Raw genomic sequence first — 26,098 nt, forward strand, 5'->3', positions numbered from 1 at the left:
TCGATATCATGAAGATGTCATCATTGAATCTGAACCAGATGAGGCATTTGGGATTCTGGGTGTTTAGGAAGGATTCCTCTAGATGGCCTATGAATAAGTTTGCATAGCACGGTGCGTTCTGTGTGCCCATAGCTGTACCGCAGATTTGTTTTTAGATAATGCCTCCAAAGGAAAAGTAATTGTGGATGAAAATATAGTTGGTCATGGCCCATCTAGAACCTCTCCCACGAGTCCATCTCTCTCCTCACCTCCCCGCACTCCTACCTTCTACGTGCTTCCTAAAGTGCATAAACCCAAACATCCATAGGCCCCATTTTGGAAAGTTACTGTGGCCGCACTAAGAGAATCTCCGCTTTTGTATCCCAAAACCTTCTACCTTTTACCCGTAACCTGCCCTCCTACATAAATGATACCAACCATTTCCTCCACAGTCTCTCTACAGTTCCTGTCCCTTTACCACATGGTGCCCTGCTCTTCACTATTGATGCCACTTCCCTTTACACTAACATCCCCAACACCCATGGCCTTACTGCCATTGAACACTACCTTTCCCAATGCGTGACGGATTCCAAACCAATCACCTCCTTCCTAGTCACCATGACCAACTATATCCTCGCTCAAATTACTTTTCCTTTGAAGGCATTACCTACAAACAGATCTGGGTTATGGCAATGGGCACCTGCATGGCACCATCAGATGCCAACCTGTTCATGGGCCATCAATACGAGTCCTTCCTAAACACCCAGAATCCCAAACTCCTCCTGGGTTAGATTAATTGATGACATCTTCATGATCTAGGTCAAAGGTCAAAGGTGAGGACAACCTTCAGAACGTCGATACGTTCCCCCCGCTCAGAGATGGCTATATCATCACCTCTGTCCATATCAAACCTACCTACCGCCGGCAATACCTCCACTTCAGCAGCTGCTACCCATACCATACCAAGAACTCCCTTCCGTACAGCAGAGCCACCTATGACCACCACATCTGTAGTGATAGGCAGTCCCTCTCAAAAAATACCAAGGGTCTCACTCATTCCTTTACAGTTCGTAATTACTCTGCTATTCCAACGCCCACCAAACCTACACAATATCCTCATCCATCCCTACACCACCCCTGCTCCCAACCCCCGTACCTCATGGCTCATATCACTCTAATAGGCCTAGATGCAAGACCTGTCTCATACATCCTACCATCACCACCTACACCAGCTCTGTTACAAACCTCATCTATTCCATCAAAGGCAGGACTACCTGTGAAACCAGTCAGTGATGTACAAGCTAAGCTGCAACCAAGGTGCTGCATTCTATGTGGGCATGGCAACCAATAAGCTGTCTGTCTGCATGAATGACCACCCTGCTGCTGAGCATGCTGCCCAAGACGATGTTCTTCATTTCAGTGACTGCTTTACAGCCTGTGCCAACTGGATCCTTCCCCTCAACACCAGCTTTTCTGAATTGCACATATGTGAACTCTCTCTGCAATATATTCAACATGTCCATAACTGTTCTAGTCTCAACCTTTGTTAGTCAATGTCCTTACCCACTAGCACCTTCCCTGTTCCCATTCCAGCACTACACAGCCCTCTTTTCCACCAATGCACCCAGTCATTTTACATCTCTCATTTTCTCCTCCGCCCCTCTCCCCCACCCTCTGTCTAACCTCCCGACTGCTCCTAGCTGCCTCACTCTCCACTTCATCCTTGCCCACTCCCCGGCAGTACTTTACTGTCCCCCATCCCTATCCTGCTATCCCTCCCCCTTCCCTCCCTGCCCCCACCCCAACCTCCTCCTTACCACACGGGGTTGCCTCTCCTATGATATCCTGCTGTTTGCAGTCTGGCTACAGCTGCCAGAGAATGTGTGTGAGTTGCATTAACATGAGTGTGTGTTTGACAAAGGCCTTGTTGGCCGAAAGCGAATTGTGTTGTAATCTTGTTGTTGTGCCTTTCTGCAACTTGGCATTCCTCTACAGGGTGTTCATTTGCCTATCTGTCTAGAGTACCTCAGCTAATAGTCACCATACAATGTTTTATAGGCACCAGATGTGGGGAAATAATTGATGACATTTCAAAAAGAGTTAAACATCTGGGATTTTAACATCCTCTGCAATGTGAAAATGAATTGTATGTAAAACTCCAGGTAGAAATATAAAAAATGTAGGAGAACACAGACTGCTACTTGCCATAAAGAAGATACACTCTGTTGCAGACAGTCACAATTAAGACACTTACATAAAGCCTTTGCCCGCAGCCTCCATCAGCAAAAGACAAATACACACAAGCAAGCACACCTCATACACACGACTGCCAACTCCAGTATCTTGGGACAGAATGCAGCCATCACATGGGAGGAAAGCAGCAATCTGGAAGGGACAGGGAATGAGAGGGATAATAGTGGACAGGTGGGGAGTGTGCAGCGATTAGTATGTCAATAAGTGCGGCATCAGGAGGTTGTGGGGCAGGGACGTGGAGAAAAAAGAACCTAAAAGGAAGAGGAGCAGGGAAAGAAAGGAAGAGGAGCACGGAAAGAAGGTTGGGCACGTTGGCAGAGGGCAGCAAATAAAAAGGTTGGGAGATGAGAATGGGGAGGAGGTGATATTACAGAGGGTGTGGAGACTGTTGGGTGAAGGGTGTGGGGACAGTATGTTACCATAGGTTGAGGCTAGGATAATTACGGGAGCGGAGAATGTGTTGTAAGAATAACTCACATCTGCGCAGTTCAGAAAAGTTGGTGGTGGAATGAAAGATCCATATGGCTCAGGCAGCTAAGCTGCCATTGAAATAAAGTATGTTATGTTCAGCTGCATGTTGTGCTACAGGGTGGTCCACTTTGCCCTACAGTAACATACTGTCCCCACACCATCCACCCAACAGTTCCCACCCCCTTTGTGCTATCATCTCCTCCTCATTCTCGTCCCCAATTCTGTTTATGTACTGCCCTCTGCCAGCGCACCCACCCACCCACCTTTCCCCACTCCTCTAATTTTTCGCCTCTCATTTCTGCTCTTCCATGCCTCACAACCTCCTGATGCTGCACTTGTTGGCGTCCTAGTCCATGCACACTGCACCAGACAGCATTCGTCACTCTCACCACCCATACACTACTACCCCACCCCTTCCAGATTACTGCTTGTTTGCCATGTGGTAGTTGCATTCTGACCCAAGATGCTGGAATTGGCAGTCATGTGTGCATGAGGTGTGCTTGCATTTGTGTGCGTGTGTGTGCGTGTGTGTGCGTGTGTGTGCGTGTGTGTGCGCGCGCGCGCGTGTTGGTTTTGTTGATGGATGCTGCGGCTGAGGGCTTTATATAAGTGTTGTTTAATTGTACCTGTCTGCAACTTAATGTGTCTTCTTTAGGACATGTAGGAATCTGTCTTTTCCTACATTGTTAATTGTACATTCCCCCCTTTTGCTTTGTATATATTAAAATAAGAAACTGTGTACTTTGGTCATTGTCACACGACTCTTGATTTTATTTTATTTCCAACCAATATGTAACTATAATGAATTCATAACCATTACTCTGCAATTTTTCTGTTGACTGTTCTGACTTGGTGATTTTGATATCAAGTGTGTAGTTAGTTGTCGTATTAATACATAACCAAAAGTTACATTCCTCTTGAGCTTTGTCATTTCAGGAGGTACGATGCAGTTAAATTTGTTGGATTTATGAAGAATGTTAAAAGAATGTGCAAAATCTTCTTTCAAAATTATTAAACCCAAAAACATTGTTTTCTTTGTGTGGATATATGTTACCCAGACACAAACTTAGGAACATGATTAAGGGGACAAGTGAACACAATTGGTATAAACCTATGTTCGGTCATTGTCTCACCTGACAGTAACTCAATATATTTAAGTGAAAACACCCATGCTCACACAGATTCTTTTTTCTTTAATAAAAACTTAATTTGGTATTAACAAGTGGACACAGCTGATTGTAAGAGCAGTTTCACCAGAGTCACTCAGTTTGGCCTGAAAATAAGACAAGTACACATATAACAAACTTGAAATAATTAAATCACTCATAAAGCTGTGAATTAAACATGAAAACCATGGAATACTCCAGTCAACTGATATTGTGATCAAAAGTTTAAACAAGCAGCTAAAAAAGGGTTAATGTTTTGAGAAATAATTGATTAATTTAAATACTGAAAATGATTGTTTTGTTGCCACATGTGTTCTTTGCATCCACATGAGATTTCATTTTTCAGGTCAGCTGTACTGTATTTATATGTTAAGTTACCTTCTTTTTACTATCTCTTAGTTTTGTGTGTAACATCTGTGTATCTGATTGTTAATTTTTATTTTTTAGTTTCTCTGATTACTTTCTAAAATAAATCATTAATGCAGTATTTCAGTCAGCTTGAACGTTTTGCTTGTATTTATCGTTACGTGCAGTGGTTACCCAGAACATTGTGAGTTCCTCTTATTTCAGAATGAATATTCTGAGGCCATGCAGTTTGAAGTATGCAAAAACAGATATCAAAGCCATAGAGAAATAGTTCTGTTATCTCACATGTCTGCAGAGAGTGCAGTGGAGTGTTTGGAAGGACAGTTGTACTTAACAAAAGTTTTCCCATAGTGACAGTATTTGATGAAATGTCTCAATTTCATGGGTATGGAATGGAAAGTTCTAGCAGAATGTAAATAATTAAGTGATAAAGATAACAACTTACCAAATAGCAGACGTATGGAGTGCCAACAAGTGCACAAAGAAGAATGAAAACATCGCTAGCATTTGGACCAATCCCCTTTCAAGTATGCGTGTGCACTTCTGCCCCACCCCACCCTCTCTCTCTCTCTCTCTCTCTCTCTCTCTCTCTCTCTCTCTCTCTCTCTCTCTCTCACACACACACACACACACACACACACACACACACACACACACACACACACACACACGAGATTAGGGTAAAGAGTTGTCAGGTGGTGGGGAAGATGAAAAAGGAGGTGGAGAGTGGAAGGGAAAGTTGGGAATTTGTGTCTGATGGTCTGCAGTAAGGCAGCAGGTGCACAGTATAAAGGCACCTTTGAAAAAAAAATTGTTTACTACTACTACTATTACTACTACTAGGCTAATTACTGTTTAGCTCTACAGGACCTTTATACTGAAATGTTTCCCACACCACCTTGTATTGTCTTTCTATGTGTGTGAGTAACTATATGTTCACTGTTGTGGGTAAATACATACAGCGTATACAGGGCAATGTGTGAAACTGATAGCGATTACACGCTTCTGCTGTTGTAGAAATCTGCTCCAGCTGCTGCAGATAGTGTGTTGAGCTGAAAGTGGTAACCAAAGTACGGAGAAATATTCTTCAGGGCTCTTTTACATAGCAACCAGATTGCTTTCAGTTTTGAGAAATGTCCAGGTATAATTGTGGATTTTAATGATCCATGAAGTGACTTCTTTTCAGAAGAAAGCATCGAACTATTTCACTAGAACTGAACGCTCCCGTCACAACTGTTCTCAAGCTGGTATTTATTATTAAATCACAATAGAAGTATACGCTGGTTGTTGAATAACATGCACCTTCTTGAAATGAACAATATTTTACTGTTCTATTAACTGATTTCTTTCCATATACACAAATATTTTACAATGTGAATCAAAATCTCATAATGGCATCGATTTTTACATCACAAGAATGGCTCTCTTCTTGTAAAATTACTCTTAACGAGAACAAAAGCTCTATATCCTAAGAATAATTATGTGAGTGCTGACCGCCACAGAGTAATAAACAGAATCTCTCTCTCTCTCTCTCTCTCTCTCTCTCTCTCTCTCTCTCTCTGTCACAGCAAGTTACGCTGCATGATACATCATAACAGGATAGGAATGTGATACACAGGTGCTGGAACTGGTGAGCTTATGCAGTGCAGGATGACAATGATGTGGGGGAGTGGGTTTGGAAGCAGCTGTTAGAACAGAAAAGGTAGAAACTGTGACAAAGATGGTGTGGGTGCAACAGCCTTTAAAACCAAGCATGTTGTGCCCACCAGCATGTTCTGCCACTGGATGGTCAACTATGTTTTTGGCTACAGTTTGGTGTGGCCATTCATTCTGGTGGAGAGTTGGTTAGTGGCCATGCCCATTTGAAATGCTATGCAGAAATTGCAGCAGAACCGTTAAATGACGTGGCTGTTTTCACAGGTGGTCTTGTCTATGATGGGATAGGATAAGCCTGTGGTGACGCAAGAGTAAGTCGCACTAGAGTGATGATGGTACAGGTCTTGCACAAACCTCTTTGACAGGGAGTGGTAGTGGTTGTGGTATATGGATGGACCTTGATGTGGTGTGGGTTGCTGGGCAGTGTAATAAATGTGGTCTTAAATGGTTGCTTCAAAATGCGTTCCATCTGGATTCTTCACCTCAGCACCAGACTTCCTGAGCTGTGTAGATGGGAGTTACCCTTGCAGCACATCCATCATTCCCATAGTCATCCTGGCCTTAGTTCCACTCACCCCCTACACCCACACCCTCTTCCTAACAGTCTTTGTTTCCTCTGTTTTGTAATCCAGTCCTAACCCACTCCTCCATGTCGTCATCATTATGTGCTATACAAACTCACCAGTTCTAGTGCCAAGACATCTCACTCTTACCTCACACACTTGCAGGTTCTTCCATACATCTGCTGCTTCTCCCTACTGTATTCCATCCACAGCTCGGAGTCTAGTGGCTAGCGTTGCTGCCTCTGGATCACGGGGTCCAGGATTTGATTCCTGTCTGCATCAGGGATTATCTCCGCCCGGGGACTGGGTGTCTGTGTTGTCCTCCTCATCATACGGGAAGTGGCGAGATTAAAACTGGAAACATTGGGGACATGTCCGGGCACTGATGACCTTGATGTTGAGTGCCCCCACAAACCACCACCACCACCACCACCACCACCACCTCCTCCTCCTCCTCCTCCTCCTCCTCCTCCTCCATTCTTATCTCACATGTCTGCTGCCTCTCTCCAAGGTTTTGCCTCCCTTTTTCAACTCTCCCTTCTGCTCCCCACTTCTCTTTTCTTCCCATCCCACTCCATCTGACATGACCCTTCATCCCTGGCTACCATGGAACTGCAGTCCCAGCATTGTGCTTTCAGTCATCACAAAGTTGCAAGTATCAGCATTTTCATTCTGGCAGCACTCTGTGTGTGTGTGTGTGTGTGTGTGTGTGTGTGTGTGTGTGTGTGTGTGTGTGTGTGTGTGTAAAGATGTGGGAAAACATCATCTTTCTCATCATCTCAACAGTGGTAAAAAGTTCTCACCCAGTTCACATTCTTTGGTACCCATTTTTCACACACTTCAGAGCTTTTCTGTAACATTTATGTAGAGTAGAAGTTGTTAAATGTAAAATCATGTAGCTGATGGAGCAGCTGGAACACCAGTAATTCATCAGATTATAGTTTTATGTCCATTTGTCTTACAGTTTCATCAGTCTGTATACTGGATCAAAGAGGTAGTCATAGTTTCAGTTATCACTTCAAAAAATAAAGTTACATAATTTTTTTAGTGCTGGTACATGTCTGCAGTCCTGGTACACACTGAAGTCTCTGAGCCATAGTACTGTAACATGCTACTAGATGAGCCAAAACAAAATAGCACCAACCATTGATAAAATGGAGTGTCCTGCAGGTATTCTCAGCAGGCAAAATGTTGTGTATGCGTCAGGGCAATCCAGGTGATGCCTGTAGCCATCTGTATTGGCCTGATACTTCTGCAATATTTGCACTGCTCTGAAAATAAATCATCACAGTATGATCAACTTCGTCAGTGGGCTGTTCTGTTTGTTTTCTCTCCTGCAATTGTGTGCTACAGTACTATGGCTCAGAGATTTTACTGTGTTTCAGGACTGCAAACACGTAACTGGCCGGAGTGGCTGTGCGGTTCTAGGCGCTGGAACTGAGCAACCGCTATGGTCGCAGGTTCGAATCCTGCCTCTGGCATGGATGTGTGTAATGTCCTTAGGTTAGTTAGGTTTAAGTAGTTCTAGGTGACTGATGACCTCAGAAGTTAAGTCACATAGTGCTCAGAGCTATTTTTTGCAACCATGTACCAGCATAAACAAAAAATATGGAACTTTATATTTTTAGGTGATAATTAAAATATTGAGTACCCTTTGTAGGCAGACTACTGACAAGATTAAGCAGCCCTAGATCATACTAGATGCAAAAATTAAATTACAGCACAAACTTTAGAACTAGTGGGAGCAACAGTTAACAAAGCCATTGTTGTTTGCTTTCACTCACAGCCTTATAACTACCAAACGAAAACAGTGATTTCTATAGCGTTATAAACAGTCCCCTGCCATTCAAAAGTGGCTTATAGAGACACAGAAATGGCAAAACTCTGGTAAGTGCCTGCTGGAATTGTTCTAACCACACAGAAACTGGTAGTAGATGTCAAGGATTCGGACATACATATTAAATTCAATAGTGTAAAACATTCATCTTGCGGACTGTATTAAAATGCTGGGGAAGGCATAAGTATTGAGAAGCATAGTAAGCAGCATATAGTATTCCCAACCTCTTCACACACACACACACACACACACACACACACACACACACACTGAATGTTAGTGAATACAATATTGGAGCCCATTGGTGAAAACTTGCCAATACTCTGTTACTGTTTTTACCTTTGTGTGAAGATTCAGCATTCTTATTTCAATCATATAGTAAAGCACTCTTAAAATCTGTCTCATAGCTAATTGCCCATAATGCCAAAGGAGTATCACCATGCTATTACACAGATGTTTGATATTTTAGTTGATCAGTGTATGTCTGTATCTTTATTATTTATTGCTATTTTTATCTACAATTTTGTTTTTTATAGTACTAAATCACTTTTATTTTAACTAGATGGTGTGAAAAATGGTGATGGCCTACATTTATACAGACAAGAATTTGACAGTTAAAATATTTGTGGCCACAATATAACCATGCGACACTGCCGGTTCCCGTGAGATCACCGAAGTCCAGATGCATGGTATGTGGTTAATAACAAATTCACTTTTCTGATAGGAAAGACCACATGTTGTTGGCATTATATATTCTTGCAGGGCATATTTAATATGCTGATATGAATAATTGATGGATTGTGTGTTAGCACAAGGGTTAAGCATTTTTTAAATTAATTTTTAAGGAGTACTGGTACCGTAATTGTTAAGTATTGTTAGAGTTGTGTTTGACTGATGAGAAATGGTCTATATCAAGACAAACATTAAAAGGATAGGACATCTGCTTACTGAGCATAGGTTGCGTGTATGTTTTCAGAAGCCAGTTTGTTGTCCAATATCACTGAATGATGTAGTGCAGCACCAAAACGCTGCATTTTTATTCAGGAGTATTGTGGCGCAAATCTTCTGACGGCAATCAACATGTAGGTTTTCCACTATTTCCTCGCAACTCTTAAAGTGAACACTAGCAAGGTTCCTTTGAAAGAGTTTGGCTCATTACCCTCCTCAAAATGAGCTATTACTGTGTCTCTGATAACTTCATCATCGATAGGATGTTAAACTGTAATCATCCTTCCTTTCTTGTTATCTGATGACCAAAATGAATAACATACATACCTGCTCCCAACTCATTACTTGATTGTTGTCTGTTGTCTTTTTCTTTTTTTTTTTTTTTTTTTTCCTTGAGATTAATCTGTGTTTGTTGATGAATAACCTAGTTTTCTGAACCCTCTTTGTTGGAGACCAGGGTTATAAGACAGCCGTCCTATTAGTGTTATGTCCAGAATGCAGACATGCAAAAGCTCCAAGAATAGTGTTGCGAAAAATATGAAACCTCATGAAGGAATCATAACATGTTAGCAACTTATTGGTGATAATAGATAAATTATTAAATTTTCAGATTAAAAAAAGTTACAAAATGCATTGAAATAAAGCTATATTGCTGATACTACCTCAGGCAACATTTTTACAAGATGATTTCGTCTTCAGTTGAAAGACTGATTTGATGCAACTGTCCATGCTAGTCTGTTCATCTCTACATTCACTTTACTTTGAAAAGGGAAGAAAGATGAAAGATATGATTAAACATCCCATTAACGACTAGGTCGTTAGAGATGGAACACAAGCTCAGAATGTTCCAAGAATGTGCAAAAGGAACTGTTCTGGCATTTTCTTGAGGTTATTTAAGGTAATCACAAAAAACCTAAAACTGGATTGCCAGAAGGGATCAGTTTGAGCCGTCCTCCTCCCAAAGGCGAGTCCACTATGCTAGCCACTGCACATCTCGCTCAGTGATTTACTTTGATTACATTCCATTGCCCTTGTTTTACTTTAATGGATGGTCATCTCATCTAAAACCTATCCTTTCTGTTCAACTGGTATTCAAAGTCCTCAGCTGTCACTGGTGGAATTACAGTGTCGTCGGCTAGCCACAACATTTTTGTTTTTTCTGCTTGAACTTTAATTTTCTTCTGAGATTTGTCTTTGGTTTTTATATCAATTTGCTCACTATACAGGTCACTGAAATCCTTCAACTCTTTATAACTGTAGTCTTGTTTTTGTTCAAATTGTAAAGATCCTATTGCTTCTTGGATTTTATCACTGATACGTTCAGTTTCGAAGATATCGAGTATAGTACTTTTGTGTTAGGCAATGTATCATAAACAGAACAGTCATTCAAATTGAATGCAGAAGACTTTCAGATCAGTGACCAAGTCATCTCATCCTTCACATTCTAGGCCTAAAGGCCAGGCAGGGGTGAAAAACAGCTGTGTCCATTGAAGCAGAAAAATTTACAAAATGTGTTAGCTTCCTGTATGTTTATCAGAGACTGCTTGTGTTTACACACACAACATTGTGAGATGTCTGTCAACTTCGGTTATTTCTTTTGTCATTTCCCAGTATATGAAAAGTGCTTGTAACATAGACAAACGGTAAGAATGAACAAATTTTAAAAATGAATTTTGGAATATCCAACAATTCAGAAATTCCAAGTGAACATTTTTACAAGCCGTGTGAGAAGGAAGCTTGTTTTTTCTTATGTTGCCAATGTTGAGTAACATTTTCGTGGTTTCACTATAATTGTGGTGAGCATTTTGATGTACACATCACAGTGAAATGGAAGAACATTTGAAACAAGTTTTGTTCTGAAGCTGTGGATGAATAGAAAAGAAAGAAGCTTTTTCCACATAAACTGTTACGAGCTAAACTTCTCACGAGCTGTTTTGTATGTAAAAGCTAGTTTACTGCAGAGAGAGAATATGGTGCTAACATATTGGTACACACACACACGGCAATGTGTTGTAATGAATGCACTACCTTTTCATGCAAAACTTGCTCCATACTGTTACATTAAGTGAGAATCATTGAAGGAAGTAGCAAAAATAGTACACAATACACTGTAGAAGAATGAGAATAATAAGTTGATACGAATAATGTTGCACCATGGGGGAAAAAATTGTTCTTTTAAGTTTAGTTGCATGAGTAGGATAAAAAAATAATTTGCTCATTAATGTTAACACTGATCAATTACTCATATACTGTAAACTGGCTTGTTACACATAATTTCGATAGAAGAATAATTCAAATGATGTATGGAACTAATAACAGAACTGACTGAAGACCAATCTGATATTTATCAAACTTTGTCACGATGTTAATCGCATAATGTGTTTTAAATGCCTAAACTTTCATTCCATTCACAATTGATGCCCGTCATCAATAGTACGAAGTGTTACTGCTCCTCCCTGGAACATATACACTGTTGTATTCTTCATGGTAAGGAAGCAGAGTGTCTCCAATCATCATCCCGAGGAATTTCTTGTCGTGCCAGAAATACATGTTGTATCAGTTCTTAGTGACAAATCCTTGGACTAGGCAGGCCAATTGTGGTTCCAAACATTCCTCAAAGACAACATTGTGAAGGCTTTTGTGGACCCTTTTTGCCATTTATCTATTTGCTTTTGCCCAAGGTTATTCAGCCAGCACAAGTGGATGGCTTTGTCAAAGCTTCGTGTTCCGTTGTTGGTGGTGGAATGGTGTCGAGCTTGCTGCCGGAGATTGTGTGTACCTGTTGCACTAACATCTGACAAGGGAATGGTCCAGTCAGACATGTTGAAAACCCCCCCCCCCCCCCCCAGAAATTTTCATGCAGGAAGAATACAACGAAAGAAATGTACTGTCAGAACAGAATCTTAGGGGTGTGTGTGTGTGTGTGTGTGTGTGTGTGTGTGTGTGTGTGTGTGTGTGTGTGTGTGTGTGTGTGAAGTTACTCATTCTTGTCATACGAAGAACCACTTAATGACAGGTTTGCATGGCCCTTCTTGCCTAGTATGTGATTGACTTTGAAGAGTGCATAGCAGTGCATAGTGCTAATATCCAGAGTGACACAAGCAAATTTGAAGCACCTGAACCCTACAAAAAATGTCACATATCATTGCTGTTTTGAATAGAGGCAGTTCATATCGACAGCTAAATTGTTGCATGTGTAATTCGGACAAAAGTAACTAACAGAAGAAAGCAAATCAAGGCAGTGTTTGACTTACAGTGCAGACTACTTGCATCAGTCATGTCTTTAATTTTATTACAAGTCCTGTAGCATAGTTCTTACGATAATTTTTCAATAATGTATATTTTAGTAACAATGAAAACGTTCCTTGTTTAGTCCCCACAGTCGTCACAGTAAAGTGAAGTGTCATTTGAATGACAAAAACAAACATTTTCCCTACAGCACTGTCTCTGTGGGACCAGGGGTTAGAGTAGCCCCGAGGTATTCCTGCCTGTCATAAGAGGCGACTAAAAGGAGTCTCACATGTTTTGGCTTTTATGTGATGGTCCCCTGTAGGATTTGACCTCCATTTCTCAAAATTTTCCCGAAGAGGGAGCCAGTTGGGAAGGGCACCTTACGTGGTGTATCATGTCCATCATGCATTGAGATCTTTAGCCCACTTTCTCCTCGTGGCTTTGCAGTCCCGCCTCATCCTCCAGCTCTTGAGCCAGGACATCTTCCTGGGTGCGATTTCCTCCACTCCACCCACTATGCAGTGTAGTTTTCTGCGCCGACGATGACCATGGAATTCTTTGCACCTCATATCCAGCATGGTAGCCAGTCCATTGTGGTGGGCCTGTCATGTACCCTGTTGATTGTAGGCCCCCTGACTACACAGCGATCGCTGTGCTGGTGCCTGCGCTGTTAAGTCCCAACATATGCCAAGGTGTAGATGCCCGTCACCATGGGGCAGCGGATGATGCGCGTTGAAGTGTACCACATCTTCAAGCCAGCAGTTTCTAAGTGTTTCAAGTCTCAGTGCAATGCAAGGAATTATGATCCTAAATCATTCCCCTCCCTGGCCACACCATTGGAGGAATGCCAGTTTAAGGATGGCAGCGAACCTTATCTGTCCTGGCATGTCGTATATCCGAAAGCTGATGGGGACTCCTTTGTCTCAATGAAGCCTCAGATTTTTTGTGGAGCATTTAGATGACAAGTTTGGGGAGGTGGAGGACTTGTCCAAAATGTGGTCAGGATCAGTCTTGATAAAAACAGCATCCTCTGCCCAGTCATGGACATCACTCTCTTGTAACAAGCTGGGGGATGTTTCTGTAACCATCACGCCCCATAAGAGCTTAAATATGTTCCAGAGTATCATAGTTAACAGGGACCTTCTTTCGCAGTCGGACGACGAGCTGTGCCAACTTAGGGCGACGAGGAGTTCATTTCGTCTGGCGCATCCATTGGGTTTGAGGGAGAATCAGGTTGCCTTCATTTTCGTCTTTGAGGGTGACAAGTTACCTGAGAAGATCAAGGTGATGGTCTACTCGTATGATGTAAAGCCATATGTTCCTCCCCCAATGCAGTGCTTCAAGTGCTGGAAGTCCAGCCATGTGTCTTCCCGCTGTACTTCCAGCATCACATGTCGAGATTGTGGATGTCCATCCCATCCCGATACTCCATGTGCCCCGCCTCCCATCTGTGTCAACTGCGGAGAGCATCATTCCTGTTGCCCAGCAGACTACAGGATTTTACAGCGAGAAATGAAAATCATGAAATAAAATACTGTGGACCGACTGACCTACACTGAGGCCAAGAGTAAGTTTGAACACCTACATCCTGTGGCTATGGCCTCCTTTTATGCTGCCGCTATGAGAACAGACTACACCTGCCCCCTAGACGTTGGGGAGCACTTCCTTCCCTGTTGCTCTGGCACCACCTACCTCAGGAGCACTGGACCCCCAACCATTGGGAACACCTGTCCCCACTTCTCAGCCAGAGAAGCATAAGCTTTCTTTGGCTCCTCTCACTAGGAAAGGGTCTCTTGGGTCACAACATTCCTAGGTATCTGCTAGTGGGGAAAGATGACGCCCGCCAGTGGCTGAAGTGCTCAAAAGTAGCTGGTCGTAGAGCTTCATGATCATCCTCAGTCTCGGAAACTGAATCAGTGAAGCCCTCCTAGCCAGAGAAACCCATGGATCAGCAAGAGAAATCCAGAAAGAAGACCCCCAGATCAAGGGAGTTGCGGTGGCACCCACACCACCACTACCTACAAGCTCTGTGTCTAAAGATAAAGTGAAGATTCTGGCATCCGCTGAGGACCTAGATCTCGCCAGACCCTCAGAAACAATGGATATAGCCTGTTCAGGAAATAAGTCGATGACCCTAAAGTGTAGACAGCCTCATAGTGTTTCATGTCTACCCAATCTCATGAACACATCATCATCCTGTGGCATTGCGGCGGTTTTATCCAGCTACGACAACTGTTAAGCTTTACACCTGCTTTCTGCATTGCCCTCCAGGAAATCTGGTTCCCAGCAATGTGGACCCTTGTCGTCGTCGTCGTCCCCACCCCCCCACTGCATCTATAAGGGATATTACAAGAACCGTAGTAAATACAATAGTGTCAGGTGGAGTTTGTGTCATGTTCTGAACTCAGTACTATGTAAACCTGTGCCCCTTCAAACCCGTCTTGAAGCTGTGGCTGTTAAGATACCGACAACGCAGAAAATAACTGTCTGTGATGTATATCTCCCTCCAGATGGTCCGGTACCCCTGAATGTATTGGCTGCATTGAATGATCAACTCCCTAAACCTTTCCTACTTTTGGGAGATTTTAACTACCATAACCTCTTGGGGGGTAGCACCATACTTACTGGCTGTGGAGATATGTTGAAAATTTACTGTCCCAACTAGACCTCTGCCTATCAAATGCTGGAGCCCCCACACACATTTCAGTGTGACTCCATGGTAGTTACTTGTCCATTGATTTGCAGCCCAGGACTTCAAGTATCTATCCACTGGAGAGCACATGATGACCTGTGTGGTAGTGACCACTTCCCCATCTTTCTGTCACTCCCCCGGTGTAATGCCCACGGACGCCTACCCAGATGGGCTTTAAACAAGGCAAACTGTGTAGCCTTCACCTCTGCTGTCACCGTTGAAACTCCCCCACATGGTGCCATCGATGTTGTGATTGAAGAGGTCACCAAAACGATAATTGATGCGGTGGAAAACGCGATCCATCATTCTCTAGGGAGTCCCTGGCAAAAGACAGTCCCGTGGTGGTTGCCAGAAGTTGCTCAGGCAAATAAAGAGTATCGACGAGCTCTACAGCGACATAAGCGGCACTCTTCCCTCGAGCACCTAACAGCATTTAAGCTGCTCCGTGCCCGCGTTTGTCTGCTTATAAAATGACAGAAACAGGTGTGTTGGAGAAGTGCGTGTCGACCATTTGCTGCCATAAGTCACATTCCGAAGTCTGGACGAAGATCAGATGTCTTTATGGGTACCAGACCCCAACAGGTGTCCACGGGTTTAACATCAATGGTGTGCTCTCTACAGATGGAAACACAATTGTCGAGCAGTTTGCTGAGCACTATGCTCGAGCCTCTGCGTTGGAGTATTACCCCCCAGCCTTTCGTACTCTCAAACGGCGGATGGAAGAGAAAGTCCTCTCATTCAATACACGCCACATTGAACCCTATAACGCCCTGTTTAGAGAGTGGGAACTCTGCAGTGACCTTGCACATTGCCCTGACACTGCTCTTGGGCCAGACCGGATACACAGTCAGATAATTAATCGTCTCTCATCTGAATGCAAGCGGTATCTCCTCATCATTTTCAACCAGATCTGGTACTATGGCGTCTTTACATTGCAATGGTGAGAGAGCACCATCATTCCAGTGCTGAAACCCAGTAACAATCCATTTCATGTGGATAGCTGTCAGCCCATCTGCCTCACCAACGTTCTCTGTAAGCGCTGGAAGATAAGGTGTGTCGGCAGTTGGACTGGAGTCATGTGGCCTACTGGCACCACGTCAGGGTGGCTTCCACCAGGGTCGCTCTACCACTAATTATCTTGTGTCCCTCTAGTCTGCCATCGGAACTGCCTTTTCCAGACTCCATCACCTGGTTGCCAATTTTACTTATGTAAAGCATACGACATGACCTAGTAACTCACGTACACCTACTTGAGGTCCACTCACGTACACCTACTTGAGGTCCACTCACGTACACCTACTTGAGGTCCACTCACGTACACCTACTTGAGGTCCACTCACGTACACCTTCGCTGAAGCTTCGCCTGGACCTTTTTCGTGGCCCTAAGGACTCTGTTATCTCCGCTACTATCTGTTGTCTTTTTGTCTCTATTCTTGACATGTTCCGGGGCCCTGGAGTTGTTTACAGCGACTAGTCGATGGCTGATGGCAATGTCGGCTTCGCCTGTGTCCAGAGAGGCCATATTGAACAGCAGAGCTTGTGGCCATATCTCGTCCACTTCAATACATATATTCCTGTTCTGGTGAGTCGTTCCTTCTGTTTGGGCTCCCTGAGCAGCTTACAAGCTATCGACCAGTGCTACCCTCACCATTCTTTGGTAGTGAACATCCAGGAGGCCATCTCTGCCCTGGAACAGTCCAGTAGTTTAGTGGTGTTTGTGTGGACTGCAGGACACATCGGAATCCCAGGTAATGAACTTGCTGATAGGCTGTGCAGAAACCACTCCTGGAGATTGGCATCTCTGAAACTGACCTGTGCTCTGTCTTAAGCCACAAGGTTTTTCGGCTTTGGGAGACAGAGTGGCATAACAGTATGCACAACAAACTGCGTGTCATTAAGGAGACTGCGGATGTGTGGAAGTCTTCCCTGCGGGCGTCTCGCAGGGAATTGGTTGTCCTTTGTCGGCTCCACATTGGCCATATGTGGCTCACACATGGTTATCCTCTGTTGCGAGAACCTCTGTGCCGTTGTGGTTTCCAAATGACAGTCGTCCTCCTCTTTCTGGGCTGCCCAGTTTTAGCCATTCTGCGGCGGACTTTTAACTTTCCCAGCACGCTACTTGCGGTGTTGGGCGACAATGCCTCAACAGCAGCTTTAGTTTACGTTTTATTCGTGGGGGTGGGTTTTATCATTTAATCTGAGTTGCAGCGCACGTCCTTTGTCCCTGTGTCCTTCACTCTAGGGCTTTGTGTGGAGGTTTTAATTTGTTGCAGATTGGCTGGCTTCTTTTTTGTTCTCATGGTCAGCCAGCCATGGTAATCTGATTTCTTATTTATCATCTCGTCTCCCTGTTTCTTGCACCTCTCTGTGGTTTTCTTGTCCTGTTTTGTCCACTGCAGTATTTGTTGTCCTACTCTGTCTTCTGGTTCTTCCTTTCTCCTGTTAATGTGCCGTACATAGCCTTTGTTTTCTGCCTTCCCTTGGGTAATTGTTCCACTGGGAACAAGGGACCAATGGCCTCGCAGTTCGGTCCCTTTCTTGCCCTTTTAAACAAACCAACCAACCAACCAACCAACCAACCTTATGCTTCACACCTGACAAAATAAAGATTAATGCTTTCAGACATGTAGCAGTAATTACTAGCTTTGTTTAGATATAATTATGGGGGAGTAAGAAGTAGTCGCAACTATTGCTTTGCTTATTGTGGCACATACCGAACATACTTACAGCAATTCATAAAATTTGCCAATGTAAATTGATAAAGCACAAATGACTAAAATTTAAGAACACTGTTTTTCTTATAAACCCAAATGATATGGAACTATTGTAAATTATACTGTCTGAAAATTTCGTTAAAAATAATTTCCAAAGTCGAGAAACTTCATTATCGAATGTCAGGTGGAATCTGAATTATATCAACAGTCTTTTCATCTTCATCCTGAAAGAAAGATATAGTCATGTCAAGGCCAAGAGTGGCAGCAAAAGCAGTTAATGTTTGCAACTGGTTGGAAACTGTTTCGAATCACGTTATAAATTATTCTTTCCTATTTTCCAGATTGTGATATGTTGATTATAAGACTTTTGCTTCTAAAACACTCTTGTTTTATGTTGTAATGTGTCATTATGCCCGTGGAGACCAATATAAAGCTGCAGAAACAGTAACCCACTCATACTTTCGATTGTCATTGTTGTATATGAAAGTGTCATACCGTTAATCAGTTGCATATCAGACTGTGGTTTGTTTCAGCCCCCCCCCCTCCCCCCCTTCAAACCTCTAAATGATAGTGTGGTTTGCTCAAAGTTCTTTCATGAAACCTGACTGATCGACACTAGACACAGCAGATGTGAGTATAACAACAAGCTTCATCTTCATGTCAGCTACGAGTTAATGGAATTTCCTCTACACTTTTACTTGAAGTAAGTTTTGTTGTTTTGCAACTTCCTAGACTGTATGATTTCTTGAATCTCATTAACCAGGTTGAAGATGACTTGAAGTCAACAATGTTCACTTAAGTAGCAATTCGGAAGGTCAAATCTCGTAGATCTCCATTTGTAAAGATGAATTGCATCTGATGAGCAACCCTACATGATTCATATGTTAAGAAAAATCCACAAGAACTGTTTTTCATGTTATTCATTCATGTTTGGGGGTTATGTTGGTTATTAATAGAAGTAAAGGTACTTTGTGGCCACACTAAGCAGTAAATTTTTCGAATAGTATTTCTTTGAGTTTTGGATATTTCATTTTATTCCTTTGTGTAAGCCTGTCTTCCATTTGTAGAGTTCATAATCATATTTTACAAAGCAAAACTAGTTTTGCTCATTTGCTTAGCATTAAGCATTAAACACAGTGAATATTAATTCAGTCTCAATTGTTAACATTTATGCTACTGCAAAAGCAACTGGTGATTATTGTGAACACTAAATGTGTATCAGATTAGAGTGAACAATTACTGCGGACAATTTTTTTTAAAGAAAACTATCAACAAATCTCAAAATTCACTTTACAAATCACGATCATACCTAGTAATGTTATCTGTTTACTGATGTGCCGCCATCAACAAAGGATATATGTCTGCCATGCTACAGCTCTGGTAGGGGGAGTAGAATTGTCCTTCCACTGGTAAACTACGAATTTAGCAGGTTTCAACATTTTTTTTTCTTTTTTCTAAAATACCTGCAGTGTGTCTTAGCAGTTGATATTACGAGAGGGACTTTCTTTTGGTGTATCCTTCCGTTATAAAAAATTTCGGGGCACATGTTGTTTTGGACCATTCTCTTGTGAGGGTGTTTCCTGGCCACTGCCGCTGTTGTTTTCCCCTTGCTACCTGCAACAGTCATTCGTTGCAGTGTGAAAATCCAGGATCCATGTAATGATTCTTTCCTCTTTCTTGCTAAAGGTTTTGTCATATTAGTGGATTTCTGTGGCTTCTCTGAACAAGCAGACATGACATAGCTCTACTCAGCGGCATGAACTTCTATGTCAGTGAATTTTATTATGCAGTTAGTCTCGCACAGCATGTACTCCACCAAGGCTGATTTCTCCACCTGCCCCACCCTGCAGTACCATTTGTGTTCAATGATCATGGTGTTGATGAATTGCCCAGTCATTCCCATATGAACTTTTTCACATTTACAGGATATGTAGTATATTCCAGACATTCCAAGTGTGCTCCTTTTGTCCTTTGTTGATCTGTCACACTCTTAGATCTTCTTGGGAAATTTGTTTGCTCAATATATGGTCAATTCTGTCCAGTGGATTGCTGTTCTGAAGTGACACTTTGCAAGTGTTAAAGCAACTGTTAAAGTACCTACTGCTACTCTGTGCCGCATCTTGTATCTCTCTGTTTCTCAAAACCAGCACATCTATACTGGCAAAACACCTGGTCCCTCTGCTTCAGCTCACTTCAGGCAAATGCTGGGATGGCTCCTTTGAAAAGGCACAGCTGGTTTTCTTCCCCATCCATCCCTAATCCGAGCTTCTGCTCTATCTCTAATGACCTTGTTGTCAACGGGGTGTTAAACATTAATCTCCTCCTCTGCTTTAGCAGTGGTAAAGACTGACCATGCATAAGAGACGCAGGAGATTTCATTGAGAAGTTGAATAAACTAAAACTTGGACTCAGCTACATACTGCTAAGCTTTGGTGGTGTTTCCTTGTTTTTCAGAGTGCCACTCAATGATTTTTCTGGAGCATCAGGTTCTATTTCTAGCACATCACCACCTATCTTTTTAATCTTAACACTAGCAACTTCATGTGAAATGTTGATTTCCATGTACGGCTGTAAGATATTGCCCAGGGATACTCCACTTAGTTCATTGGTGGCCAATTTCTTCACAGTGCCAGTGCACTTCAAAAGATAGGCACTGTACTTAGCACCTTGGTAATCTAAGCTGTAACAGAGGAATGTCAGAGCTACTCAATGTCTGGGAACACAGTGAGGTGCAGCTTGGTGACTTCCTAAGAAACCTGAATGGTCTCCATTTCGAAATAAAATCTATTACGGAGGTAGAAAAGGACCAACAGCTACCTTTTCTAGATGTGATCGTTGTGAGGAATGGTGAGAACCAGGGACATAGTGTGTGTCGTAACCCAACACATGTGGACTGACACCTGCAGAAACTGTAAAATCATTACTCAACCCAGAAAATAGGAATAATTAATACCCTTGTGTAATACACACAAGATGAAAATTTGAGCTGCAGCACCACAGACTGGGGAAGCAATACGTGGAGTGTCCTGAGGAGCAGTGGATGCACCCAGCAGTTGCATAAGAAGTGTCACAAAATCTGAGACTCAGCACAGTGACACTTAAAAAGAAGGAATGTCGAGTATGGCCTTTCTGTCATATGTCCCCAGGATGATAGACAGAATCAGCCATATATTACACAGGTACAGTGTAAGGACTACCTACAAACTGACCAAGATGATCAAATCAGCAAAAAACAAAAGGGACACTTGAAATGTCGGGAATATATCACGTATCCTATATGTGTATAAATGTCTGTGGAAAGGACTAGACAAGCCATCAACATCAAGATCACTAAAAATAAATGAAATTGCAGGTGGAGAAATCAGCCGTGGCGGAGCACGTGCTGTGTGAGACTGACCATGTCATAAAGTTTTTCAGAGAAGCCACAAATGTGCCGGTAGCTTCAGCAAGAAAGAGGAAAGCCTGAACTAAAATGAATCCTGGATTCCTGTGCTGCAACAAATGACCATTGCAGGTAGCAAGGGGAGAACAGCAACAGTAGTGACAAGAGGAAAGCCCTCTGATGTTGGTGTGTCATGTACACATTATCTTTAGCCACGAGGGCAACTCCAATCCATCACCAGCAATGTCATTTCTTAAGGTGTTTGTGGCATGTACTGTTGTGTAGGGTTTCACACAATTGTACTGGAATATACCATTTAGTAGCTTGGTCATGAAGGTGTGACAACAGGGTTTACCATACCTGCCACATATTACTAAGCATTCAGACTCCCTCAGCAATTGTAAAATCAGTCAAGTTGTCATATTTAGGTCCCCGGACAGTGATTCCAGAATCTAGAGATATATGGGTCTCAGGAATCGCTGCCATGCAGTGTCCCACTTGACTCTCGCTCTACACCATCCAAATCTCTGTTGCCTGTGGTTTTGTGTCAGTAGCAAATAACACATTACAACTTGAGACCTCAACCCAGGTTCCAGTAATCTGTTATTGACAGTTCATGGTGCTGGTCTGCCTGCAACGTCTGCCCAGTTATCACCTGCTATTATCAGTCTATTCATCACAGCCAGTTGGAGCGACCCTCCTTTCTCCTTGTGTTCGCACAAGGGTGAAATTGTGACCAACATATGCCACAAGCTTGGGAATACTGGAGAGTCGGTTAGGTAGCATTTGGTTGAAGTTTTCAAGGTACAACACTTTCTGTTTTTATCAGTGTAATTGTTCAAACATAAAACAAATGTATACATGACAAGGCTCACAAGTAATCAAACCATCTCAAACATTCAGTAAGATGTTCTTTTTTAAAGTCACACCAGTTGTGAAAAAATAATCAGGTTTTCAGTAGCTATCGTTGCCATCGTCCTCAGGAGCTTAGACTTCGGACTGCCGGGAAAGGCAATATGTACCATTTACATATGCTAGGTGCCAGGGTGCAGAACATTCCAGAGGTAGGCTGAATTATGCAAGAGGAGGAATATTAAGCATTGCAGTCTGCACAGGTGTAATAATGGTAGCATGTATGAAAGGCCAAAGTCATAATTTAAACAGCTGTTGCCAGTGACTGTAATGGTCAGGCATTTTCCACTATTTCTGTTTGCTGTCCAAAGCCCACCTCCCCGCACCCTACTAGGGGGACACCTCTTCTCACTTGAATTTACTGCTCTGTGATTGAAACTTAGTTGTTTTTTAATTTTTTTATAATACGATCCCAATATGTAGCCGTGTACTAATTCATTGTGAAGTGATATTAACAATATAATAAGCATACTTGACAAAAAAAAGTGGACAAAGCAGTGAAGAGTTGAAAGCTTGTTTGTACTGTTCTCGGGTCTCCAGCTGGGTGCAGTCGTTTTCAAACCATGATATTTCAGCAGCGTTCTTTGTCGTCATCTTCAGCTGATACCTGCAGCCTGAGCGTCTCCGCTGAATCTCCTCCCCTTTATACTCTGATCGTTCCCCACCCCTTCCCCCCGTGTCATGCCACACGCGGCGCTGTGTGGAGTGATGTGATGCTGACGTTTCCCGACGTGAGGGCTTAATTCTGCCGTTAAATATTTGGCTGGCTGGTATGTTGGAGCGCCTATGTTGCTGACGATAGGGTGCTAAGGAACATCGTTTTTGTGCACCTTTGGTAACCCATAGAGCCCTGGGGGTACAGCACCTCGAGGGTCAACGCCGGGTTAAACCACAACGAAGCCTGGGATTCAGCACTCATCCAACTAAAACCACAGTGCCAACCCAAAGCGACTTCCGCGCCCGACGAAAGCCACAAAACATCTGATGGTCCACAGTTCAGTACACAGCCAGCAGCCCGCCCCTCCCTACCAGCACCGCTTGAGGCATGGCGCGGGGGAAGGGGTGGGGAGCGATCAGAGTATAAAGGGGAGGAGATTCAGCGGAGACACTCAGTCTGCAGGTATCCCCTGAAAATGACGGCAAGGAACGCTGTCAAAATATCGTGGTTTGAAAATGACTGCTCCTGGCAGGAGACCCAAAAACAGTACAAACAGTTAATTTGCCGAAAAGCCTAAGATCACACAGTTGAAAACTTGTTCCTTGAAATGTGCCATAAAGAAATTCACATAGCCAGTAGCAGTGGAGAACCCACCACAGTGCCATCTTTCATTTCATAATGTTCATCACAGTACATTTACAATTAAGTGTGACAAAACAGTTTTACATGTTGGGTAGTAGCTGCTCTGCAGCAGTTCACGAATCGTGTTAACAATGTACATTCGCAACATCAAATGTGTAGTAGAGATGGAGGCCAAGCTACTGCTTCGAATATGCTATAGTAGCCTGTGCATAAGAAGGTGGATGTTGGGGCAATGCACAGTGTCAAGGAGCAGGTATCTGTGGGATGCTCCAGCTAGTAGTGTCACCATATAATGTCTATGTGTAGCATGTGCTTTAGGGTGTGTGTAGAACTTACATTATCGATTTTCATGTTAAAGTATGGTGAGGACACTTTCCTATTGCAGTGTTCGTATTGGGTGGCAAAAGGCAGATGCGGTAAGTAATATTTTAAGAAGGGCAGCAGTATTCATCTGAGTGTACAAATGTTTGTAGGAGAATTAAAAGTGGAAACAGTGGTCTGGTGTGGTGCTTACCCCATTGTTGCCAGTTATTGAAGAAAGTAATGGCTGGAATATGTAGCATGGAACACACAGGAAAACCCCTTTTTAGTGAACTTGCGGTGGCCTAAATGTTTCTTCCTTAAACAGGGGTTTTTCTCAACCGTCATACTGCTCTAGGCATATTAACACGTGCAGCTGCTAGTGTCCCCAATTGCTATGGACACATTTACATGCACCATCTGTAAGGTGCTCTAGATGTGTTTACGAACACCTTGTTGAATCATTTGTGCTCCCAGACATCCCGTTCTGGATGTGTTAACTTGCAAGGCACTTTATCTGCCAAACATTCAGCCTGTGTGCATGTGCTGCTGTGCTCTTGTTTGTGTTGCTGTTTTCACCTTCATTTCTGACGGAGAAAATGGAATGCCATTATGGTTGTACAGAGAAGGAAATCGTGGAGATTCTAACTGGAAATGATAGCGAGAAGGAACACTCGGGGGAAAGTGATTACTGCTCAAAATACCTGAACTGTGTATGTCCTATGATGCAAAACTCTCTTTCTACAAGAGATGAAAGTTGTTCAGAATCTGAAGTTTCTGATAGTGAAAGCAAAATATTTGGAACAAGAGGATGCTTTAGAGATGTGTGTTACTGGAAGGAGAGTGATTTTCATGCATTTGTGCATGTGTTCGACAATTCAGCTTCATAATGCAAGTGTGGATTAGAGCAAAATTTCAGCATTTTATTATTTTTCCTGAGATTTTCAATAGAAAATTTAATAAGATCTGTTGCAGATAAAATGCACAGATGTTATTTATACACCAAGGCAAATACGACAAAAATGTGTGTTCTCAAATGTTAAGCTGGAAAGAAATGGGATATGAGAAATTCCATTCCTTCATTGCTATTTGTCTACTTGTGGCTCATGTGGAAAAGTATGAAAATTTCAGTTTCCAGCAAAATTATGTCCAGAGACCGTTTCCTTTTAATTTTGAGAATGCTTCACTTTCGCAACAATGCTGCCAGCAAAAAAGGACACGGGTTACACAAAATTAGAAATATTGTAAATAAAGTTCTCAGAGTGTCCCAGAGTGTGATTTATCCACATCAAAAGCTCTGCATTGACAAAAGCTTATTGTTGTTTAAAGGAAAGAAATTGATTTGTAATAAAAACATTTGTGCTGTGTGACTGCCAGATTGGTTATGTCTTAGATTTTGTTGTGTATAGAGCTACAACCACAGAAATTGGATAGTACAGTTTGGTGAAACTTGGTGTCATAGGGGCAATACACATGAAACCATATTTGAAACCAAGACATACTCTTCACATTAAAATTGGTATTTGACACTGGACCTTCATAACCACAGAATGGCCACATTTTGTACTTTTAGCAGGACCAGGCACAATATGCCAAAACTATGGGGCAAACTGAGAAAAGGAGAAACTGTTTTAATTCCACTAATATAACACTTGCCCTGTAGTGGTATGATAAAGAGAAGTGTGGCTGTAATCACTTCTGAAACTGCAGACATTTTTCAGATGTAGAAGACTGAGTTTTCTTCTTCTTCTTCTTCTTCTTCTTCTTCTTCTTCTTCCTTCTTTGTCAGTGTGTTACAGTTTATAATCTGAGTATGGGAACATTTGACTGTACTGATATGCTATTGAGTTCAGCTGAATCAGTGCAGAAGACTTTGAAGTGGTATAAAAAGTTCCATGCCGTCAAGTTGTGCTTTTAAATGCTCATGCTCTCCATCGAGCAGTAACAGGACAAAAAAAATGCCATAGCAATTCTCTGGTAAGAGAAATTTCACAGAAAAGTGGAAAGCAATGGAAGGCACTTTGACAATAAGAATCCTCCACGATTTACCTGGAAGAATTTTATAAGTGTTACAGAGAGTAATCGCTCAAAGAAGAAGGGTATGCCAACACATAGATGCACTATTTGCTCAAAACAGAAAGTGCATTGAGAAACAACCTACAAAAGCAGAACACGCAATATACCACTGTGCGTTGTGCAGTGTTTTGAGGCTTATCATATAATTAAAAAAATATTAACCACAGATAACGGCATGGGAAGGAAGAAAGAAAAGAAAAACAAAATAAAATATATTTTTTAACTTTTATAGTGGTCAGTCCAAAGTGTGGA

The 26,098-nt window shown here is 42.4% G+C and overlaps 1 protein-coding gene across 3 annotated transcripts in view; it reads left to right on the forward strand.

Moving 5' to 3' along the window:
* LOC126356284 (transcription factor IIIA-like) overlaps positions 1 to 26,098 on the forward strand; it is a 99,277-nt gene that overhangs the window by 69,575 nt on the left and 3,604 nt on the right. Inside the window, exon 8 of one of the 3 annotated variants that reach the window (XR_007565624.1) lies at positions 8,854 to 8,980. The exons of the other annotated variants lie outside the window; for them this stretch is intronic. The gene's annotated coding sequence lies outside the window, so the exon portion shown is untranslated. The remainder of the gene's footprint in view (positions 1 to 8,853; positions 8,981 to 26,098) is intronic. 3 annotated transcript variants of the gene reach the window in all.

This window comes from Schistocerca gregaria, chromosome 3 (assembly GCF_023897955.1).
Source record: "Schistocerca gregaria isolate iqSchGreg1 chromosome 3, iqSchGreg1.2, whole genome shotgun sequence".
NCBI classification, from domain to species: domain Eukaryota; kingdom Metazoa; phylum Arthropoda; class Insecta; order Orthoptera; family Acrididae; genus Schistocerca; species Schistocerca gregaria.